Raw genomic sequence first — 23,381 nt, forward strand, 5'->3', positions numbered from 1 at the left:
GACACTAATTGGAGTTGAGGTGAAAACTCCTATGCTTATATGTGAATTGATTATCAATCAACAAGCATCTGTTTATTAAGCATACAAACTCGTTCCAGATACTGTGCTAGGCACTGGAGATTTTTAAAAAATATAATAGTTCTTGCCCTCAAGAAGTTTACATTTTATCAGGGGAGACAATATGTGTGTGTATACAAAATAAATATAAAAGGAAAATTTATGGAGAGGGTGTCAAGGCATTAGCTGGCTGTGGGGGGTGGGGGGGAGAATCAGAGAAGACTTCAAGTCAAAGGTAATACTTTAGCAGAATTCCAAAAGAAATATGGAATTCTAAGAGGCACAGATGAGGAAGGAGAACATTCCAAGCAGGAAGGGAACAATTATTGCAAAATGGAGAGAGAGGATAGAATCTAGTAAAAAGACCAGAGGAGGAAACTGAGACCCAAAGAGGTCAACTGATTTTCCTACAGACCATGGAGGTAGTGTCAGAGGAAGAAAAAAGATTATTGTCTGTGCAGACTGATGCAGATTTAGAGAGTAGTCAGTCAACCCGGATTTTAACATAGCAAGTATGTTACAGTGTTGGAACTCCAGCTGAGATCTCCAGGACTCCAAGGCCAGCACTGACAAATATACAGCCTTCAGTGACCTAGACTGGCTGGCTCTTGATAAATGTTTATTGAATTGAACTGAATTGACATTTGCCAAATGCCCACCATAAAGAGAGCAGTGTATGTTTTATCCATATGTAAAACCCCCAGGAAATGCATGAGAAACTGTTTAAGAAAAATGATCTGTTATCTCAGGGTCACAAGTGATGCCCTGTTCTTGGTCCAGCCAACACAAATTCTTGGGGTGATGTAATCAAAAGCTGCATGTTAAATAAAGCAAACCCATTGTGGGGGAGGGGAGGAGAGAGAAAGGGAGGAAAGGAGAGAGGGAGGGAGGCTGTCCTCTCAAAAGCCAGCTCTCCTGCAGCCTTATAGGAATTCTAGGCTTTCATTCCAATGTCTCTCCATCCTCTACACATGTGGCTTTTGTTTCCCCTAAATACATTCATGACTGTTTCTTCCCCTTTGCTTTTTTTTTTTACCATTTATTTTAAATGTCAGGCCTTGGATTCAGAGCTCTCAAGTAATAGCTATCAAAAAGAAAATGACCCTTTAAGAAAACAGACAGCTAGGTCAGGGAGTAGATAGAGCCCCAGACACAGGAAGATGTGAGTTCAGATCCTGCCTCCGACACTTAGAGATAGATGTGTGACCCTGGCCAAGTCATTTAACCTATGTGCCTCAGGTTCTTCATCTGCAAAATGGAGATGATAGTAGTGCCTACCTCCCAAAGTTGTTATATGAATAAAAGGGATAATATTTGTATAGTGCATTACAAGTCTTAAAGTGATGTATTTATCTTCATGTATAAAGCTTACAGCTATAAGAAGAGGAAGATGCGACAGAAGACCCAAACACATAGTGTGACAATTCTGTTTAGGCACACAGCCCCTAAAGGGGTGATCTTCCAAAATGTCAGCCCTATCTAATTCAGAGATCCATTAACGGTCAAGTGAAGTCCAAAATGGGATGTAAAGAGGAAGATAGGGCTACTGATAAGTCCCTTTCAGAAAGAAAACAATGAAATCCATTAGTAAATAGTTTGGCTTTTAAGAACTTATCTATGATGAGACTGAAAGGCCTAGGAACCCAGAAGAACTATTTCTCCAAGTGAGTTTGTTTATTGGTTTCTGTCAGAGCCAAAATTACAGAGGGCTTTGAAGGGTCCCAAGTCTCCCTAATCTAAGTAGGTAGGTAACAAGCATTTATTAAATACTTATTATGTGCCAGGCATTGTGCTAAGTTCTAGGGATACAAATCCAAGCAATGACTTAGAGTGGAACAATAGCCATCGCTCTCCAAGAAATGACGAACAGAACTAGAGCAGCAAATGTCATTTTTCAGCTCTCTTATTTTATAGATAAGAAAATTGAGATTCAGAGAGGTGATTTAATTTACCTAAGGATACACAGTTGTCAAAGGAGGAAAAGGTGAGTTGTCCAAAGGAATAATGTGTATACTGGAAAGGAGAATGGATGCAAGGGGAATTCACCAACCAGCTCACATTTTGAAAAGACACATACTGAAAATGGAAGCAAAGGCAGATGACAGTGTAAGAAAGGCTAATGCCCAGAATTAGGTGAGGTTAGTGAGAAAAAGTGGAGACCAGAAAGGACTGTTTAGGGATTGTTTGTTTAGGTTTTCTTGACTTAAACTGGGGGGAAAGAGGAGGATTGAAGAAGGGATGGCAGCCCTGGTGGGTCTGAAAGGAATGATGATAGCAGAAGGAAGGAAGGCATAGATATCCAACTGTGATTTTGCTACAAAATAAGGGTTGTTGTAAGGATAAAGTGAGATACTTATAAAATACCTTGCAAACTTTAAAGCTCTCTTTAAATGCTATTTTATTATCATTAACATTATTATTCTCTGTCAAGAATGATATCACAAATGGAAGCAACAAAAATTCCTAATAGGGGATTGGTAGACAAGATAACTAAGAAGATATTAGACGAGCACCTGGCTGCCCTTAATGAGTTCAAATCCCTTGGCAGAGATGAACTATATCTGTACTGAAACAACTGAATGATGCTCAGCCACTCTCCATGATCTTCAAAAGTTCATGGAGACAGAATGTGAAACATGCTACAGGTTTGGAGAAAGGAAACATTCCAGTTTTCAAAAGGGGAAGAGAATGCAGTCTGCAAACTCTAGACCTTGAGTTTGATTGCTGGCAAAATCCTGGGACCTACTATTTCAGGAACATCAAGAAAAGAAAGAAATTAACACAAACAAGTATGGCATCAACAAGATGAGACCATTTTAGATTAATCTCATTTCCTTTTTTATCCAGGGTTGCTAGATTATTAGGATTAGGGGAATGCTGTGGAAATATTTTAGCAAAGCATTAAACCAAACCTATCATAATATTTTTGTGAATAAGATGGAAAGAAGTGAGCTAGATAATTAGATGGATTTGGAATGGGTTGAATGGCTGGACCCAGAGTAGTCTCTAATGGCTCAGTATTAAATTAGAAGGAGTTTTCCAATGTACCCAACCTCACCATCTATATATAAACACAGACGTTCATATGTAGAAACTGCAACCTTGGGCAAACCTCCATGAACATTTTCCCATGACTCTTTCCTAGCAAATAGTAGTCTCCCATCAGATCTCATCATATTTTTCTTGTACTTCTCTCGTCTTATTCTAGTTTTTATTATATTTATTTATGTATATGTCTTATTAGCCCTACTGGACTATGAATGCCATGAAAATAGAAAGGCTTGTCTTTTTAATCTCCCCAAGTACTTAACACCATGAATCACACAGAATCAGTGCTTTTGGGTGAATGAATGAATTCAGAATGCATGTTTGAAGTCTTAAACAACTTCAGCCAGTCACCCAAATTCACTCTGTTTCCAACACAGATCATTCTCTCCCTGGCACACTCTTTCATCCCAGAGAAGCCCATACTCTCTCCTTAACTCTACCCTAGTTCCAACAGTCACTCCAGGTCAAGCTACTAGTGAGCTTCTCTTTCCTGGGGTAGCCGTAGGTCTCTTTTCGTCCCCATTTCTATTCCTAGCACAGACTGGACTAGACTCAAACAAGAGGTCTTTTCTCATGACTGGCTTCCTTTGAACTAAAAAAACTTTCCTCCCAGACTTTGTCTGTCTTTGCTCTAGTCTTCAGGGGTATGCTAAACTCTTCTGTTCCCATTCCCACATAGAGAGCAGCCTGTATTATTCTCTGTGAATCAATTAACATTTAACATTTAATTATAGTTGGAGTCAGGTAGGGGTTGAACTCAAAGGCCATTGCAATCCCTTTCCAATTATTCTTCAATTATCTCTCCTGGATCTATTTTCCAGGTTTTTTGCTTTTTCTATTAAATATGTAATGTTTTCTTCTAGTTTTTTTGTCTTTTTACTTTGTTTTATTGTTTCTGGATGTCTCATAAAGTCACTAGCTTCCACCTGACAAATTCTGATTTTTAAGGAGCTATTTTCTTCAGTATGTTTTGTGCCTCTTGTCCCAAGCTGTCAGTTCTCTTTTCATGATTTTCTTGCATTGTTCTCATTTCTTTTTTGTCATTTTCTCTCTATTGCTTTTATTTGATTTTCAAAATCTTTTTTCCTCCTTTTAAACATCTCATTCTTTAGCTCTTCTAGGAATTCTTGTTGTGTTCCATCTGCATTTTTTTTTTTTAAGGATTTGCTTTTGGATGTTTTCAAGTCATAGCCATCTTCTGAGTTTGTTTCTTGAGCTTCCCTGTCACTATAGTAGACTTTTTTTATGGTCAGGTTCTTTTTTTATTGTTGTTGTTCTTATTTGTTCATTTTTCCATTTCTTGACTTTGGACTTTATGTTAGAGTTGGACTCTGTTCACCTCTGGTAGTAGGAGAGATGTCTGATTGGAGCTTGTCTTTCATGTTCTCTTGCTGCTTTTACAATTCAGTAGGGGCCTATATGTTTTTGGTGCTCCCAAAGTGGGTGTGATCCAGGGAGAGGTTTAGTCATTGCCTTCCTGGTCTGCACTCTGCCCTTACATAGGTAGGACTTCTGCTCCCTCAAAACAGGAATCATTCCTCTCTGCTTTGGAACTATAACCCAGAACTAGGTAACAGGCAACGGAACTGCCCAATGTCACGGAATCCTGCTTTCAGTGCTAATACTGGGGTCCCCTGGGATCTCTTCTGATCTGAACACCTGTTTAACTCACTGCTGCTGCTGCTGCTGTTACTGCTATAGCACAAAGCCAGTGCTACTTCTGCCATTCAATGATCCTAGCCAAACCCCACCCCATGTCCATAGACCTCTCTTTCTGTCTTTCCATGCTATCCTAGGTTGGAAAAATGATTCACTGTGACTTTTTGTTGACTTTCCATCTTGGAATTCGGTATAGAGGTTTTTAAATTGTTGGTAGAAGAGGTGTATCAGGGGAGCTTAGCAAAAATACTGGCTTCCCTTTACCATCTTGCCTCTGCCCCTCAAATTCTTTTCAGTCATGAAATTCTGCAATTCTATGATAGCATGGTGATGCTAAAAGAGTGATAGATTTTGAGTCGGGAGGCCTGGCTTCAAATCCCAGGTCTGCTACTGAGAAAGGCTCTTCTTTGCTCTGTGTTTGATTTCCTTATGTATAAGATGAGAGGGAGTAGGACAAGATGATCTCTAGGATCCATTTCATTTAAATCCTGTAATCATAGTACCAGGTTCATTAACTACCAGCTAAGTGGCATAGTGGTCAGAGCATTGGACTTGGAGTCAAGAAAGCCTAATTTCAAATTCAGCCTCAAAGACTTAACTACATGACCCTAGGAGACTTATTTGACCTTAATCTGCCTCAGTTTCTCCATCTGTAAAAATGGGGATAATGATAACACCTGTTTTAGAGAGATCAACTGTAGAAGTTATCTATTCTAGATAAGTGGTACAATGAAAATAGCACAGGACTTAGAGTCAGGAAGACCAGAGTTCAAATCCATCCTCAAGCACTTAGTAGCTAGAGGACCCTGGGCAAGTCACTTAACCTCTGTTTGCCTCCATTTCTTTATCTTTAAAATAGGGATATTAATGGCACCCACCTCCCAAGATAGTTGTAAGGATCAAATGAGAAAATATTTTTAAAGCACTTTGTAAACCTTAAAATGTTATATAAATTCTAGCTATTATTATTTAAAATTATAGGATGATAGATAAGCATGGCACAGTGGATAAAGTGCTAGACCTGAAGTCAGGAAGACCTGAGTTCAAGTCTGACCTCAGACACTTACTAGCTGTATAACCCTGGGCAAGTCCTTAACCCTGTTTTCCTCAGTTTCCACATCTGTAAAATGAGCTAGAGAAGAAAAATGACAAAACACTCCAGTGTCTCTACCAAGAAAATCCCAAATGGGATCAGAGAGACTTGGACATGACTGAAACAACTCAACAACAACAACAGATACAGAGTGGGAGGTAACTTCAGAGGTCATCTAGTCTCAGCTCCTCATTTCGTAAATGACACAGTCAACGAGCAAGGAGGTGAAGTGACTGCTTTGCCTACTTCACAGACTTGTTCTGAGGATAAAATGAGACAATCACTGGACTTTGTAATACTAAAGTACTATGAAAATGTAGCATCTTGCTAAATTATAGAAATATGAACATGAGCATATCAGATAGCTGTCACACTGACATAAGCTAATCTGACAAATTCCTTTCCCTCAGAGGGAGAAAGAGGGTATTGTAGGAAAAAACATCGAATGATGGGTGTATTTATGCGTATGGGACATGTAACTACTCACCTAACACTGGCATATTCATAAAATGCTTTTTGTCTCTACCTCAACACCAAATTCACAGACTCTAGATTCTTTAGGCTACTCTGAATTGTCTGTACTTTGGTAGAGCTAATTTACTGGATTATAATTCCACTTGTGGCTTCATTCCTCAGACTCAGACCAAGAACGAGACCCAAGGGTGACAGTAGAGTAACATAGGTCTCCTCATATCCATTTTTACATGTGAATATTGCATTAATGCTCCAATAGAGGTTGGGCTATGTATTAATAAATCCTGTAGTTATATAGAAATGGTTGTGGCTGCTTGTATTTCTACTCCTTGAGACCTGAGTTAACTCATGTCCACACACACACACACACACACACACACATACACACACACTCATGCTTTTCACCCCATAGCTTCATATTCTGACTACCCTGCAACCCCAAAGGAAAACCAAAGACGTGTTCAAGGAGGACTAGCACCTCTGGTGTGAGGTTTTGCCAGACATTTTTCAGGGGTGCTCATCTACCTTTGGAGTCCATCTGTCACCTAACTTTCACCTGTGTCTCCAAAAAGCTGTAGCAAGCACGTGGTCACGCCCTAGTAAAACTATCTCAGCAAACTGGCTAAATCAGGTTGAGGATAACCCATAGGCCTCAAACCTTTCAGTAAGTCGGGAGGGTGTCTACCTCTCATATATGAAGACTTTCTCTAGTGAAATGTATGGATGAGAACAGTTTGTTCCCAAAAGGTGGCTGAAGCAGCTGCTGTGGAGCACTTAGAGCTTGGTCAGATACCAATCACGCCAAGGTCATCCCCTTCATCCCAAGCCATCACATTGACTTTGGAAGAGAAAGTGGGGCTTATGACTTTGTGCAACTCTGTCTCACTTCAATTTAATTCACACACACGAAGACATCACCTGTGATGTCACTGGTTCTCTTACAAAATGAAGAATAACAATTCCAAAGGAAAGATAATTCTCCTTTAACATCCACTTCAGCTCCCTGAGAATGTGATAGGGAGCAGGACTCAAGCTGAGGAGAAATACTGGGGAGAGTAATGCTTACTGCACAGGACTCTACACTCTAGAGGATAAGAAAGACGTAGTACCTACCTACCCTCATGTTACTTGTCTGGCGACGAGATAACACACCAGTTGGTAAATGTGGCATCCATGATTTAAACTGAAATGAATGACTGCGAGGCTGTTTAATTAATAATGATCATTATCACCGTCATTGTTATCATAGCTGCCATTTATATGGTGCACTTCGCAAATACCATCTCATTTAATCTTCACAACCACTCTGAAGGAAATGCTACAGATATTATTATTTCCATTTTATGGATGAAGAAACTGAGAGTGAGAGAGGTTAAATGACTTGCCCACAGACACACAGTTAGTAAGTGTTGTATCCAGGATTCAAATCCAGCTCTCTCCTGACTGTAAGTCCAAGACTCTTCACTGCCTTTTCCTAATTTCCTCTTGTCTTAGCCTTCTGAAGGTGTAGAGGACAACAAAACTGCATCCCCACAGAAATCCTTCACATTCCTGATAACAGCAATCAAGTCATCCATTAGAGTTCTCTTCCTTAAATTAAACAGCCTTAACTCTTACTTTATCAGTGCACAAGCTGTGAAACTGGAGGGGGTATTTAGAACCAATGACTTTAAAGTGTGGTATAAATGGAAGCTCTTTCCCCCTTATCTTGACCCAATTATAGCAGATTCCTGCACTAGACAGTCAAGATTTTATATCTCCAGAGAACTCTGGTAGGTATATCCTTGTGAGTTATACATTAAGAACAGAGATCCAAGTGGAAGAATGAAGACAGACAGACAGAGAAAGAAAATGAATCCATTCTACCCACCACAACATGATTAATCCTTCCAAGACACCACTTTCATCATGTTCCTACTCAAAAAACTTAGCAATGACAAATCCATTGCAGATTTACAGAATCTTAGCGTTGGAAGCCGTAATGTCCCAGTAGCTGTTTAACAATCTACTCTCTATAGTTATGGTATGGTTAGGCTTCCTTACCATGGTGCAGTTTCACTCCATTTCTCTCCTCCCCCAACTCTTTAATTACAGTGAATTCTTTTTTAGCTGGGCTGTCCAGTGACTAAAAAGTCTAGAGTCAATCCCCTAAGGCTCTCACGATGATTAAGTAGCAATGATCTATTCAAAGATCCACTCAAGTTGTGGGAACATCTTTGCATGTGATCCTTGTACCATTAAAAAGAAAAAACTGAATTAACTCATATCATGCTAAGCATTAAGAGTTAAGTATGCATTATTTTTGAGAATTGACAGAATTATAGAATCCCAACTCAATTTTGCCATAACTGTATAGATCATAATGGAAAGGGTACAAGCTGAAGTATAAATAATTTCTCTTTATTAAGGGCAGCATTAAAATAGTGATTTTATATGGGGAAAAAAAAAAGAACCTGATCTCTGAAAAAGTGTATACACATGTTCTTTTAAGTTTAATCTGCATTATTAACATTTTCACCTTGTTTTCCTTAAGTCTACACAATCAGCAAAACAATCAATCAAGCCCTGATTTGTAGCTTTTGCTGATTTCAGGTGTGAATGTTCACGCTGAAAATTTAACTCCTATGAGCCGATTTAACTGACTCCAACACACCTTTGGTTTGGAAGGCACCTCAGAACCATCCACTCCAACCCAGACCCAAGTACAAACTCCCTTTATCATGTCCTCAACAAGTGGTCCTATAGCCTTTGCTTGAAGACCTTGGGGAGGAGAAACCCATTACCTCCAAAGGCAGTACATTCTGCTTTGGAGGAGTCCCAAATTTATATCAAAATTAAACATGTCTCTTTACAATTTCCATCCACTATCTACATTGAGCCATATTACATGGGGAGCCTATATTGAACTTCCAGTCCTCTAAAAAGCTCCCATATCTTTTTCCAGAGAATTGTCATGTATCTAGGATCCCATGACCCTATGCCCCTAGGTCTAGAATTCTTTCCTCTGGTCATTAGAGTTCATCTAAGTTTGGCAGTCTTTTAATGTTTTCATTTACATTACTGCAAGTCATTGTGTAAATTGTTCTTACTTCATTAGGCATCCTTCCAAGTCTTCCCATGTGTATCCAAATTCCTCATCCATCATTTCTTACTCTGCAGAAATATTGTTACCTTAATATCTCATAATATACTTTATATACTTGCAACCTTGATTTTTTGCTCAATTTTAAGACTTTTCATTTATCTTTATTCAATGTCACTTTATTACGTGTAGCCCAATGTTTTTCAATCGTTTTAAATCCTCATGCTGTTATCTGGTATGCTAGCTATCACCCCTTTGTGTCATCTCCTAATCTGAATAGCATACCATCCATGCCTTTACCCAAGGCTTTAACAAGATTCTAAACATCATAGGGCAAACATAAACCTTCTGAGAACTTCACAGTGAGAAAAATAATTACTAATAACCAATGATTTGGGGAGATCCAGAGTGTCCCCCTTTTTTAAAAGTCTTGATTTTAAAAGTTCAGTCTCTTAAAGGACATTTCTGAAAATGAGAATGGACTTTCTTGTTCAGACTCTACTCAGGTAGAGTAGCCATTGTGTCCTGCTCAGGCTTGATCGGGGCATAAATTCTTTGAATTAATTGCCCAAGGCTGGGGGTGGTCTGGGTATAAAGATAGTCTCTTTGCCCAAGGGTGATAGGATATCACTCTCAGCCCCTCAACGTAATATCCATTCTCTCATTAATTGTTACCCAGTCAGGGTTGATTCACACCCTGGAGAACAACTAGCCTGGCTGCCATGATTGTGTTCAGTCTAAGAGAGACAGCCAAAATGACCATCCTTTTATTAATAAGCATGCTGGCCTTATTAATTCCCAGAAACTATGTCTCTCAAATCTTTTTAATTACCATAACCGGAGGGGTCCTTCCATGTTAACATTAAGCCATCAGTGACTGCTCTTAGGGTACTGTTATAATCATGACAAAAGACAATAAGGGCAAAGCATTTTTGCAAACTGCAAAACCATTAAAATGAAGTTTAGCTACTATTATTTTCACATATGTTCACAATTAATCTGTGAAATAGGGAAGATATTTACAAATGAAGAGAATGATGATGCAAAAAGATATCGGTTGTCTTGTCCACCTCATTTAGTTAATACCTGGAGGAACAAGCCGAGGCTCAATTTCCAGTCCTCTGGTTCTTGACCCAGACCTCCTTTTGTTGTACAACACCTGTTTGTTCATTTATCCAGTTTCATTGCTTTTTGTTCTTATTCCTGGGCCATTTCTCTGCCCTGCAGAATCCTCCTTGATTACAAAGAAAAGCATTTAACCAACTGGCTTCAGAGTCCTGGTCTGCTTGTGTGTATCAGATTCTACACCAGTAATACCCTCAACTCTTTTCTGCAGGGAGAGAGATGTGTGCTTCATCATCAGTTTTCTAGAAACAAAGTTGATCATGAATCACTATCTAAAAAGTGAGATGACCTCAAAGGTCAAAAAGTCCCATCCTTCATTTTCCAGATGAGGAAATTGAGACCCCAAAAGGTCTCATCTGTATCCTAGTATCCCAACTCTGATCCTTACTATCTGTGTGAAAATAATCTTAATCTCCCCTTTTTCTCAACTGGTAAGTGAGAGAATTGGACTTGATGACAACTGAGGTCCCCTTCAGCTCCAGCTCTATGATCCTATGACCCCATGATTCTTAGTGCAATACTCTGTCCTCTGGTCACTGGTGCTCCTCTAAGTTTGGCAGCCTTTTTTTCATTGTTGTCATTCATATTGTTGTAGTTCAATATTTTTCTCCAGGTTCTGCTTACCTTGTTCTGCAACTATCCAAATCTTTTCATGTGTCTCCAAATTCCTCAAACCAATTGCTTCTTATTGCATAGAAATATTCCATTACGTTAATATCTCATAATTCATTTAACCATTCCCTAGGTGATGGGTACTCACTTTGTTTCAGTTGGGTTTTCTTTTTTTGCTACCGCAACATTGCTTCCATGAATAGGCATATATTCACATCTAATATATATTTGTACAAACATATATGAATTTATAAATACATAATACATATGGATATATATGAGGCCTTTCTGACTTTTACCTTTCTAAGGTCCATGTCCAGGATATGAATAGTAGCTTTCCTTGAATAATTCTAGATTGTTTTTCAAAACTACTAAGATGGTTCATAGTTCTACATATACAAGTATACCCATCTAATATTGGCTATTTCCATTCTTTATTTCCTCTACCACTTTGAGAGGACCATATCAATCCATACATACACAACTTTTATATGATGACTTCAGTTTGACACAAAGGCAGCTTCCCAAATAAGGCAATTGTTTGGCTACTGGAGGCTATTACCATTTGTACCTAAAAGTGGACTCTTCTGTGTATGTGCCACAATGGGAAATGGTAAACATGCATGGGCATATTGCAGTCACACAAACACTCAGAATGAATCTTAGAGATGGAAGGGCTATCTGAAGTCATCTCATCCAACTCATACCTGAACTATGGATACCATCTTTCACATCCATGGCAGGTAGTTATCCAGCTTCTACCTTGGGACCTCCACTAATGAAGAAGTTAGTACGTCCCCAGGTAGTCTACTTGGCTGTTGGACAGTTCTGAATGTCAAATAAGGAATTTTCCTTATATTGAACTGAAATATATCTCCCTGTAACTTTCACATGTCTGTCTTAGTTCTGTTAATGATGGGGTGCAGACTCTGGGAGCCACTTTGAACTCTCCATGAATCTTCTCACTTGATCTGGTGTTCACCTGAGGCCATTAGCCTTTCATTATCGAATTGTCCAATTGCCTTTGGCTGTTTCCCATCCTTGATTCTATAAAGTACCCTTAACATAGCCTAGTCCTCCATTGTCTGTTACCTCAGGAGTGCCCACCCTAGCTCTCCATTGCCTGTTGCCTCCAGCTATTTCCCACCCTTGATCACATCAAATTCCCTCTCTTGGTTCTGACCTTTAGTCACCCAAGTCCCATCAAGACTCCTCCTCAAGGCCCTCCCAAACCACTCCTTCCATCACCCCAGACTGCTAGACCACCCCCAGATCCCTCCCACAGTCTTTCTGTATGTAAGATCCTTCTTGTCTCCATGAAGGCTCTCAGATTCAATCTAGCTCAGATTCAGTCTGACCCACTTGTAAGTGTCACAAATGCTTAGTCTCCTTAAGAAGTAACCCAATATGGCGGATCTTTAATAAACTTTGTTTTTCTTTGGCTAAAAGAAGGCTTGAGTTAAATTCATTTGGGCAGTACCTAGAGTGTCGGTATTTGGGGTCTCAAGTACCCTAAACCTCAACATTATGAGGGGCCAAAACAGAACCAGTCTAATCTCTCTTCTACAATAAAGTACTCCTTAAATATTTGAAGACAATCATCATGCCCCTCACCCCAAGTCTTCTCTTCTCCAGGGAATATAGGCGCTAATTACATAAATTCCATTTTAATTTTTTTCTTTTTTATCGTCAACTCATCAACAAAAATAAACATTTGAATACACAAAAAGTACTGCAAACTTCTGTTATGTGTAGTTTATTTTTTTTAAAAAAATATGCATGTATGTATATACAAAACTGCTCAATTTGTTTGTTCCCCCATCTGAAATTTTGTTTTCTTCTGTGCATTTTCATATGTTTTATTGGTGCTTTTTTATTGGTGCATATATATCACTGTTCACAATTCCATGTCACCATCTTCCCCCACTTAATAAAAGGGTACTTCACTGTAACAAATACAAATTGCAGTTTATTAATGTAGCAGAATATTATTGCAGAAATCTCAAATTCAAGTTAGTCTGACAATTCAGAAGATTCTTATAACTCCACCCCTAGAAGTATACATTAACCTCAAAAAATTTTAATCCAGGATTACAGTCTACCCTTTTTGAGGATTCCAGCCTCAAGGACCTAAGACAGCACATTCTTTTCACAGTTAGAGTTGCAGGGAAACAGAGTTAATGTCCCATAGGTTCAATGAAAAGAAATCTTGAGCTTCTATAAGGAGAAAGCATGGAGAATCAGAGAGAGATGGGCCTTTAGGGGTCATTTCCTGCCTCCCTTTGCCTTCATATAGAGCCACAAATAATTAATCAAAAGAAGAATCTTATCTGTTGGGAGAAGATTCCAAGAGAGTGATCACTAAAGGGTCCAAAAGCTTCTCCCCCAAGCAATTGGAAGCAGGTGATGAATATGAAGCACAAAAGGCCTGTTGACAATATGGATTTGCCCCCAAAGGAGGAAAGGACAGAGCCTGACATGCCCCTGGGTATTTGGGCTCTTCTTTCTCATTCCTAAAAGCAGGGACTTGGAACTTATTGAGAAATCCATTCTTTAAAAAAAAAATCCCCCAGGGTATAATGCAGGTAAGAGGCCAGAGTTATTCAGGGGTAACAACAGGCTTGGACTGTATCCCAAGCTATGTACCTACTTGCTCCTCTTAAGGAACACACCTAGCTTTAGAAGAGAAATAGCTGTTTTTCACATGGTTGGCCAGAAAGCCTCCCCCACAGGCCCAGGAAGTACATGCATAGACAGGGGGATTGGATTAAGCCTCCCAGGTCCCTTCCAACTCAAGAATCTATGAATCTCGGAGCCACTGGGCTCAGGGCCAGGGAGAATTTCCTGGGGGGGGGGGGGGGGGGCAGGGAGGGGAGAGGGGGAAGTTGGTGGGTAAGGTAACAAACTTAGGACAACAGAAAACCATAAATTAAAAATGGTAAGGGAACGTAGAGGCCATGAAGCCTAACTCCTTTGTTTTATAAATGGGAAATCTGAGGTCCAACCAAGAAGTAAATTGAGGAGGAGGGACTTGCACCTGAATCCTCTATTTCCAGATGCAGGTCTCCTTCCATTGTACCAGAATGAGGTATATATTAACAGAAAGGACATCTAAGAGTCAGAAGACTTGGGTTTGAAGTCCATGCTCTGCTACTTGATGAATTTCTCTGGGCCTCAGTTTCCTTATTTGTAAAGTTAGGTGACTGAATCAGATGCTTTTTGAGGTTTCTCCCAGCTCCAATCACAAACTAATCTAAAGTTAACCATGCCAAGAGCTATAAATGATGGAGGAAAGGAGGACTCCTAATGACGTGGTTTAAGGTTGCTAGGAACCCCAAAATATCAGGGTACAAGGTGACATCCGCCTGGAATGAATTCAAGCACTCAAACCATCTTCCAGTCAAGTGGTAAAGTTTATTGTACCTGCAAAGGCCTTGGCCTAAAGGGCTCAAAGTCTCCCAGTGCATCCTGGGTCACCTCCTGTCACCCTGATGAATATCTGTTCACTAGATTCAGGTGGCTCTGGAGGAGAAGTGATGCTGGTGACCTGCACAGCCCTCCCTCACTCAAAACAAAGTCAAGTGCAAGTCATGTCATCATTTCTCTGATGGCATGGTCTTCTTTGACAACGAAGGACAAATGCAAGGTTCTTAGGGAACCTACACACTAATGAGGATGGTGCAGATGCTTATATGTAAAAGCAACTGTGGATTAAGAGTAGGATTAAGGAGTGGTAAATAGTCTGGGGTGGGCCAGGTGCAAAAGTGAAAGGAAGGTCAAGTAAACTAATTAGGTGATCTAGGTGGGCTGCCTCGGGTCAGATGCCTTGGTTGAAGACGCCAGTGATCTGGGCTGCTGGAAATATATGGGAAAATTCAGGGACTGGGATGCTTTCAAAGACACAGCCTTTAGGGGTCCAGGTCTCATCACTCCATCACTGAGATGTAAAGCTGGAAGGGACCTTCAACCATCTAGTCCCTGTAATGTTACTTAGAATTAAAGATCTTCCCCACCCATTGATAGGCCTCAGATATCTTTTGCTAATTTCTAATGAGGCACTAGTGATGCCCTCGAGCTCTGAAAAACATATAAATTCTCTGAGGTGAGGTTTTGCTTTGGGCCTTACTCATTGGAAGAAGGTTCCTGTGCCAGATGAGTTTCTAGGTAGCTGTTAAGGAACCCCCCCACCTCTGGCTTTGAAAACCCAGATTTTGGTGCTTCTCTCTCTGGTAACTAACTATGTATGTATGTAATGGTCAGACTGTCTGTTGATCTGTCAGGTATGTATTATTTATGGTCAGACAGAAGTCCTGTCTGTTGGTCTTTATTTCTTTGCTTGAATTTTCTCTGTTGATGAATGTATTTAAAGAAGATTGTTGACCCTTCAATTTTAGAAAAGCAGATCTAAGAACCTGTGCAGCAGACCCTCCTGTGCATGCCGCCATGCTTGCTGCTACAGTCCCCCACCCTTCTGGCTTACAGATGAGGATATTGAGTCCCAGAGAGGTCATGTGGCTTGCCTAAGGTCAAACTGGAAGCAAATAGCAGAAAGAGGGCTTAAATGAAGGTCTAATCAAGGATTCTTTCCACTGGACCAGCATGCTTCCCATGAGTTTAAGATCCTTCCTGGACCCTCCATTTTGTAGAAGGGCTCAGGCCAGGCTTCATTCCTCTCCCTGCCCCTTTGCCCTCACCACCACCATCTTCCCCAGCTTCCTTTTGTGTTCTATCTTTCCTCATTAAAATGTAAGCTCTTTGACAGCAGAATCCGTCTGCTTTGTGGTTTTTGTATTTTACATCCCAGGGCACACTTAATGAAGAATGTCTGTTTCCTTTTCTTTCTTGCCCAGGAAGAGCACTGAGAAAGAAAAGGAAGATTCAAATAAAGGTTCCCTCTGTCATGTCTCCCTCATGGAAGACTTTTCTTGCTAGGAAGCATCTTCTTTTTTTTTCATGAAAAATAATTTATTTTATTTTTTTCCTTTGTTCGAATCTTGTATTCTTTCTTTTTTTTTAATTAATTAATTAATTTTTAGTTTACAGCATTCAGTCTACAAGCTTTTGAGTATTAAATTTCCTCCCCTTCTGTCCCCTCCCCATTTCCAAGATGGCATGCATTCTGATATAGGCTCTACATATGCATTCATATTAAACATATTTTTACATTAGTCATGTTGTAAAGAATTATAACCCATGAGATGAACCATGAGAAAGAAGAAACAAAACAAAACAGAGAACAAACAGTATGTTTCCATCTGCACTCAGACTCCGTAATCTTTCTCTGGATGTGGACAGCATTTTCTATCATGAGCCTTTTGGAGCTGTCTTAGAACCTTGCATTGCTAAGAAGAGGTAAGTCTATCAAAGTCAGTCATTGCACATTGTGGCTGTTGCACAATGTTCTCCTGGTTCTGCTCATTTCACTCAGCATCAGTTCATTCAAGTCTTTCCAGGTTTTTCTGAAGTCTGCTTGCTCATCATTTCCTATAGCCTGATAGTTTTCCATTACATTCATATACCACAACTTGGTCAGCCATGGAAAGCATCTTCTAAAGCAAGAATTTCTAAGGATTATTGCCCATAAAGGAGCAGCTAAGTGGCACAGTGGATAGAGTGCCAGGCCTGGTGGAGTCAGAAAGATCTGAGTTCAAATCTGGCCTCAGACACTTACTAGCTGTGTGACCCTGGGCAAGTCACTTCACCCTGTTTGCCTCTATTTCCTCATCTGTAAAATGAGCTAGAGAAGGAAATAGAAAACCACTCCAGGATCTCTGCAAAGGAAACCCCAAGTTAGATTAGACATGACTGAAAAATCACTGAGCAACAACAATGGCTCAAAGATTTGGAAGATTTGGAAACTGCTACCTTCCCACCCCTCACTCCAGCCATCTCTCTTCCTAGGTAGAGAGTATTGGACTTGTCTTCAAGATGATCTGTGTTCAAACACTGTCTCCAACACTTGCTAGTTATATGACCATGGGACAATTCCTTAACTTCTCAGAGCCTCAATCTTCCTGTTCCTGTTCTTTCTGTTCTATAAAATGGGGATAATAATAACACCTACCCCACAAGATGTTTATGAGCATCAAATAAGATGAGATATACAAAATGATTTGCAAACCTTAAAACTTCCAAATGCTAGCTATTATTATTTATCTGTAAAATGGGTCTATTATGAGGTTCAAACAAGATTATATACATATATGCATATATATGTGCATATATGTATGTATATGTCACTTTGCAAACTTTAAAGTGCCGTGTAAATGTCAGTTCTTATTAGCACTTCGCTCCATGGGGAAATGTGAGATAAACCAAATTTGTCTGCGGTACCTCAATCTTCCTTTTCTTTATAAGTTACCCCGAAACTTCATGTCAGGCAAAGTTCTGTTGAATGAAGCCACTAGGTGTCCCAGTGGGTTGAACACTGGGTTTGCAATTGGAAAGATCTGGGTTTAAATCTTGCATTAGTCAAAGTTAGCTCTGTGACCCTGGACAAGTCACTTAATATTTCTGTCCTTGTTTCCTATCTATAAAATGGATATAATAATAGAGCCTACTACAAAAGGTTGTTGTGAGTATCAAATAAAATAATGTCTCTAGTACAATTATTTTAAATGCATCACGCTAAGATGATAATGGCTTGGGCACTATGGCGCAGTGGAAAGAGGTCTGGTCTCAGAACTAAGAGGAACTAAATTCATAGCAAATTTCCTTTTACTATCCATGGCAGCTAGGTGGCACAGTGGATAGAGAGATAGGCTTGGAATCAGGAAGATCTGAATTGAAATGCAGCCTCAGACACTTACTGGCTGTATGACCCTGGGCAAGTCACTTAATTTCAGTCTGCCTCGGTTTCCTTCTTTGTAAAATGAAGATAATAACAGCTCCTCCCTTCCAGGATCAAATGAGAAAGCATTTGCAAAGTGTTTTGCAAACCTTAAAGTGCTCTATAAATGCTGGTTACCATTTTATTGATGTGTTATTATTATTGACATGCTCTGTGTGGTTTTGAACAAATCACTTAATTTCTCGGAATCGCTGTTTTCTGGTCTGAAAACATGGGGATAATAATAACACCAACCTTATCCAGCTAAATCAAATAAGGTAATATATACAAAACATCGCATAAACCTTAAAGCACTAAATGTGAGCTATTAGTTGGGTGACCTTTCTGAATCTATTTCCTCCGCTATAAAATTGAGATAATACTGGCATTATTGCCTCATAAAAACTTGTTTTGTTGTGGGGAAAAAGCACTTCATAACTCTTACAGCACTGTATAAATGTGAATTATCAGCAGCAGCTAGTCTTCTTAAGGAACAGTTGTATTTTGATGGGGGACATAATTCTAAGCAAAGGAATGAAGCTTTAATGGCCAAATTTCAGGCATCAGGGAACTAGATAGAAATATTTGTCTGGGCAAACCTACCCCTTATAGGCAGATAATTACTCTGGCTACACGTAAGGCCAGTTTTGTTCCTTTAGATCAGGGGTGGGGAACCCACTGACTTGAGGCCACATGTGGTCCTCTACGTCCTCAAGTGTGACCACTTGACTGAATCCAAATTTCACAGAGCAAATTCCCTTAGTAAAAGGATTTGTTCTATGAAGTTTGGATTCAGTCAAAGGGTTACACTTGAAGATCTAGAAGCTACATATGGCCTTGAGGCCACAGGTTTCCCATCCCTGCTTTAGACCCAGAAGTGAACAATACAGTTTGCAGAGGAAAAGAGCCTACATGATCCTAGGATCCTTAACTTATTGCTGATGAGGAACTAGTTCTGATCTCCAGAGGTCAAGGGTGAGGATGACAGTGAGGATGCCAAGTTGCCAACAAGGAGAACTGTGGCTGTTGCCCTTCCCTTGAGAAGACAAGGAGAAGGTCTTGTGGCATTTGGAGATGGACCAAGGAGGACTTCAAGATCCTGTGATCAGGGTTCCTGACAGAAGAGATAAGAGCCCTCTTTCTCCCAGATGTAGCTCTGGGGAAAAATCATGGTGCCACAGACAATGATTGAGAGGTCAGTTGTATAACTGAATGTGTAATCTATACTTCAGAGGGTTGCAGCTCTCCAGCAGCCTCCTGATACCCCACAGACTGCCTTGAGTCATTCTTCACATCCCGTGACTGGATGACTCATGCTTCTTGGTCTCCATTGGGCCACTGCCAATCAGGTGCTGGCTCAGCAATCAGAACTGAATCAACAAAGAGAAGAAGCTCCCAGCTTCAAACTCTGGCCTTGCCAATTCCTCAGTTGTCCTGAGAAGAAATTTGGCCTTGTGGAAAAAACTAGACCTGGAGACAGGAGAGACCTAGCTGTACTAGAATCCTGGCTCTAACGTTGTCTAATTGCGTGATCCTGGACAAGAACCTGTAATTACTTTTCTCATCCTTGAGTTCCTTACCTTGTACGATGGAGATAATGCTTGTTCCTTGTATGGTTGTTGTGAGGAAGGGATTCAGTAAATGTTAAAGTATAATTTAGTATCGTTATCTCTCCAGAATTTTTTGGTTGAGAGACTGGGGATAAGGAAGGAGAAATGTGGATGGAGGATATGCTTTCCCCTCCCACATTAGTTCAGTCAAATGGGAAAAGTGGATCATAGATATGGTGGTGACATAGTTGATGGGAAGGAAATATCTCCCTAATACATAATAGAAATAACTTACAATTAGATAGTAACACTTTACAATTGTATAATAATATTAGATAGAAAGGTGATGTGTCATAGTGTAATGAAAGATGGTTTTAGATCCTGGAAGCCTTGGGTTCGAATTCAATTCCTGGTGCATCCCAGTTGTGGGAGTGTGAGCAGATCACTTAACTTATCACTGCTGTGGGCAGCTTGATATATTAAAGTCCTCTAACTCTTAAGTGGGCTGCTCTTAGGTGCCCATCTGCACTGGTGGAGAGAATTTCTTCACCAGGAGTTCTCTATACCCACAGGTCTAGTCCTTATCCCTGTAGAGTACTTCACAAATTTCAAAATATTTCCGTATACATGATTTCATTTTCTTCTTATTACAGCTATTATTATTCATTATTACAAGCTAATTACCTAACTTGGGAAGCAGATTAGGTATTCTTACGCTCATTTTACAGATGAGGAAACTGAATCACACACTTGCTAAGTGACAGAGTCGAGGAGCCAAAAATCTCTACCTCTTAAGTGAAGAACTTCTTCCCCTTCATTGTACTTGGATCTCAGGGAAACAGAAACAAAGACTGAGAAAGTAGTGTGATTGTTAGAGATTCTAGAAAGAGTCCTGAGCACAGAGCTTCTTGGAAAAGCCCCTTAGTCCTCACCTTGCCTCCCAATCACTAAAGATGTCAAAGGGTCAATTCTCCAGTCACCCCTACCCCCATGCACAGAGGTAGGTGGCGTATGACCCAGGTACCAATGACTTGGGATTCCAGCCCTCCTCACCATAGGCAACTTTTAGCACTCTCTGTCTCAGTCTCTGCCTCTCTGTCTCTCTCCCCTCTCTCTCATCTATCTTTCCCCTCTATTCTATCTCCCTCTCTCATTTAGTTCTTTCTCACCCTCTCATCTTTCTCCCATCTCTCTCTACCTCTTTTTCTCTCTCCCTTGTCATTTTCCCCCCATCAATCTCTCCCCGTCTATTCTATCTATCCCCTTCTATCTACTCCCCTTTCCCTCATTTATTTCTCTCTCCCTCTCATCTCTCTCTATCTCCCTGTCTCTGTCTCTTGCTGTCTCTCTGTCTTTCTCTTTGTCTCTATCATCTATCTATCTATCTATCATCTTCTATCTATCTATCTATCTATCTATCTATCTATCTATCTATCTATCATCTATCACCTAAAAGGGGGAAGAGGAACAAGTATTGATTAGGTGCCTACTGCGTGCCAGGCAATGTGCTTTATAATTATTGATCTCATTTGACCCCCACAGCATCTCTGGAAGGTGGATGTTATTGTAATTCCCATTTTACAGATGAGGAAACTAAGGCATGTAGAGGTTTAGTGACTTGCCCAGAATCACACAGCTAGTGTCAGAGGTCAGATTTGAATTCAGGTCTTCTTTTCCAGGCCTAGCACTCTAATCACTGCGCAACTAAATTAGACATCTTTTCATCCTTTCACTAGAATTAAGGTGCAGGCATTCTTCTTCAAACTCTAAAAGCTATGCTCATGGTTGTTCCTAGATCATACAATGTTAATAGTTGTAACCGATGACCCATGGCCTCCCAGAATCTCTGAGTTCACACAAATCAGGTTCAGTCTTGAGAACTGGTCAAACTGATGGTTGATTATTTTCTTTGGAGATTTACTACAGGGAAATCTCCAAAATAAAGCATAGATATAGTTTATGTCTAGTCAGGGGTGGGGAACCTGTGGCCTCAAGGCTGCATGTAGCCCTCTAGGTCTTCAAGTACAGCCTTTGACCAAATCCAAACTTCACAGAGCAAATCTCTTTAGTAAAGGGATTTGTTCTGTAAACCCTGGACTTAGTCAAAAGGCTTTTTAGGTCCTCAAGTATGGCCTATACTCAGTGCATAATATGGGCAATGGGTTATTTCACTGCACAGAAAATGTATCAATATAATGATGATTCATAATTCTGGAGGATTGATGATGAAACATTCTATCCTTTACAGAGAAGTAATGGATTCAGGGTATGTGTGTACATACGTATGTGTACATATGTAAACATAGCTGTAAGCACACACAAATCAACACATATGTGTGCATGTGTATGCACACACAAATCTATCCTGTGTGTACATGTATGTGCATATAATAATCAATATGTATCTAGATAGACATATCTACACATGCATCTATACATGTATATTTACATGTATACATACACCTACGTATGTATAGATTTCTATATCAACAAATATGTATTCATATAAGTCATATGTATAACTTGTATAAATATGCATATATGTGTGCATGTTGTGTCTGTGTATGTTGCCACTGAGGGCATTTGTTTTGCTTATGTATATTTTTTACCGAACAAGATTGTTTGTTTTTTTCCTTTTCCAATGAAGTGAGAGTGGGAGGGAGAGAAAATAGATTTCTGTTAATTTTTTTTAAAAAGGTGTGGGTGCTCCAGATGTAAAATGTTATATGTACTTTCAGATGAGATCACCGTATGTATTTTTAGTTTTACTTCCCGGTTTTACTTTGTTACAAGAGTCCTCTCACAAAGTGGGTGTAACCTATAAATATTTGTTATATAAAAACAAAACATCAACAAAACTGAAAAAAAAGATCCATAGGAACTCATGAATAGGCACTCAAAGGGCTCCTCAGTTCCTCCCTAAAAGAACTTAGACTTAGGGTTGCTGTCAGGAAAACCCCTTGTCATTCCAGTGAGTCTCTCTTTGCCTACACAGTCTCCCCAAGACTGGTGGTAACCATTCTATAATTTAGATTCCTCCTTCCCCTCAGAATTTGAACATACTTGTAGGGTTGAACAAGTAAATCCCTTCTTATCAGACCTGAATTGTCCAAGAAACTTTTCTCTCCAACTAGGACACTGAGCAGGAACTATGTGCACTATCTGGTTTTTCTCCAAGGAGTACACTGTATCTGGAAATCCCCAGAGGAATTGGGGCTCTCCAGTCATTGGAGAGTCATTTGAGCTGAGGCTATATGTCTGACCATCTGTTAGGATGTTTCAGAGGGATTCCTGCCCTAGGTAGGAAGTTGGACCAAATGATTCTCCAGCTCTAAGATTCTTTTCTATTTGCTAGTAGTAATCCAAAAACAATAGGCAATCTAAAATGGTTATATTTGGTTTTGGATTACAATTAGAGACATGCACTCATTTAGAAATACACACAGAGAGACCACACACATACGCACACACACTCTCTCTCAGACACTGATATGGCTGCCAAAAAAACAAATGCAAACTTAGACTCATTAAGGAAGATAAGGTTGATGATAGGTCCATTGTACTGTACCCAGGTCAGAACACATCTGCTATATACCATGGTCAGTTCTTGGCCACTTTTTAGAAAGAATATAGATAAGATAGAAAACCTTACCAAGTAGGATGATCAGAATTGGGGGGGATCTCAAGATCATGCTATATGAAGATTGCTTGAGGGTAGTTAGGGATATTTAGCCCAAAGAAGAGAAGCAATCTTCAAATATTTGAAAAGTTGTCACCTGGGTGGACCTATTCTGTTAGGCCTCAGAGGGCAAAAGGAGGAGTGATGGGTAGAAGCCATAAAAAAGAAAATTT

General features: G+C 39.9%; 1 long non-coding RNA gene across 1 annotated transcript in view; it reads right to left on the bottom strand.

Moving 5' to 3' along the window:
• LOC140500533 (uncharacterized) overlaps positions 1–23,381 on the bottom strand; it is a 113,949-nt gene that overhangs the window by 45,787 nt on the left and 44,781 nt on the right. The window lies entirely within an intron of this gene.

The sequence above is a fragment of the Notamacropus eugenii genome, chromosome 4 (assembly GCF_028372415.1).
Source record: "Notamacropus eugenii isolate mMacEug1 chromosome 4, mMacEug1.pri_v2, whole genome shotgun sequence".
In the NCBI taxonomy this organism is placed as follows: domain Eukaryota; kingdom Metazoa; phylum Chordata; class Mammalia; order Diprotodontia; family Macropodidae; genus Notamacropus; species Notamacropus eugenii.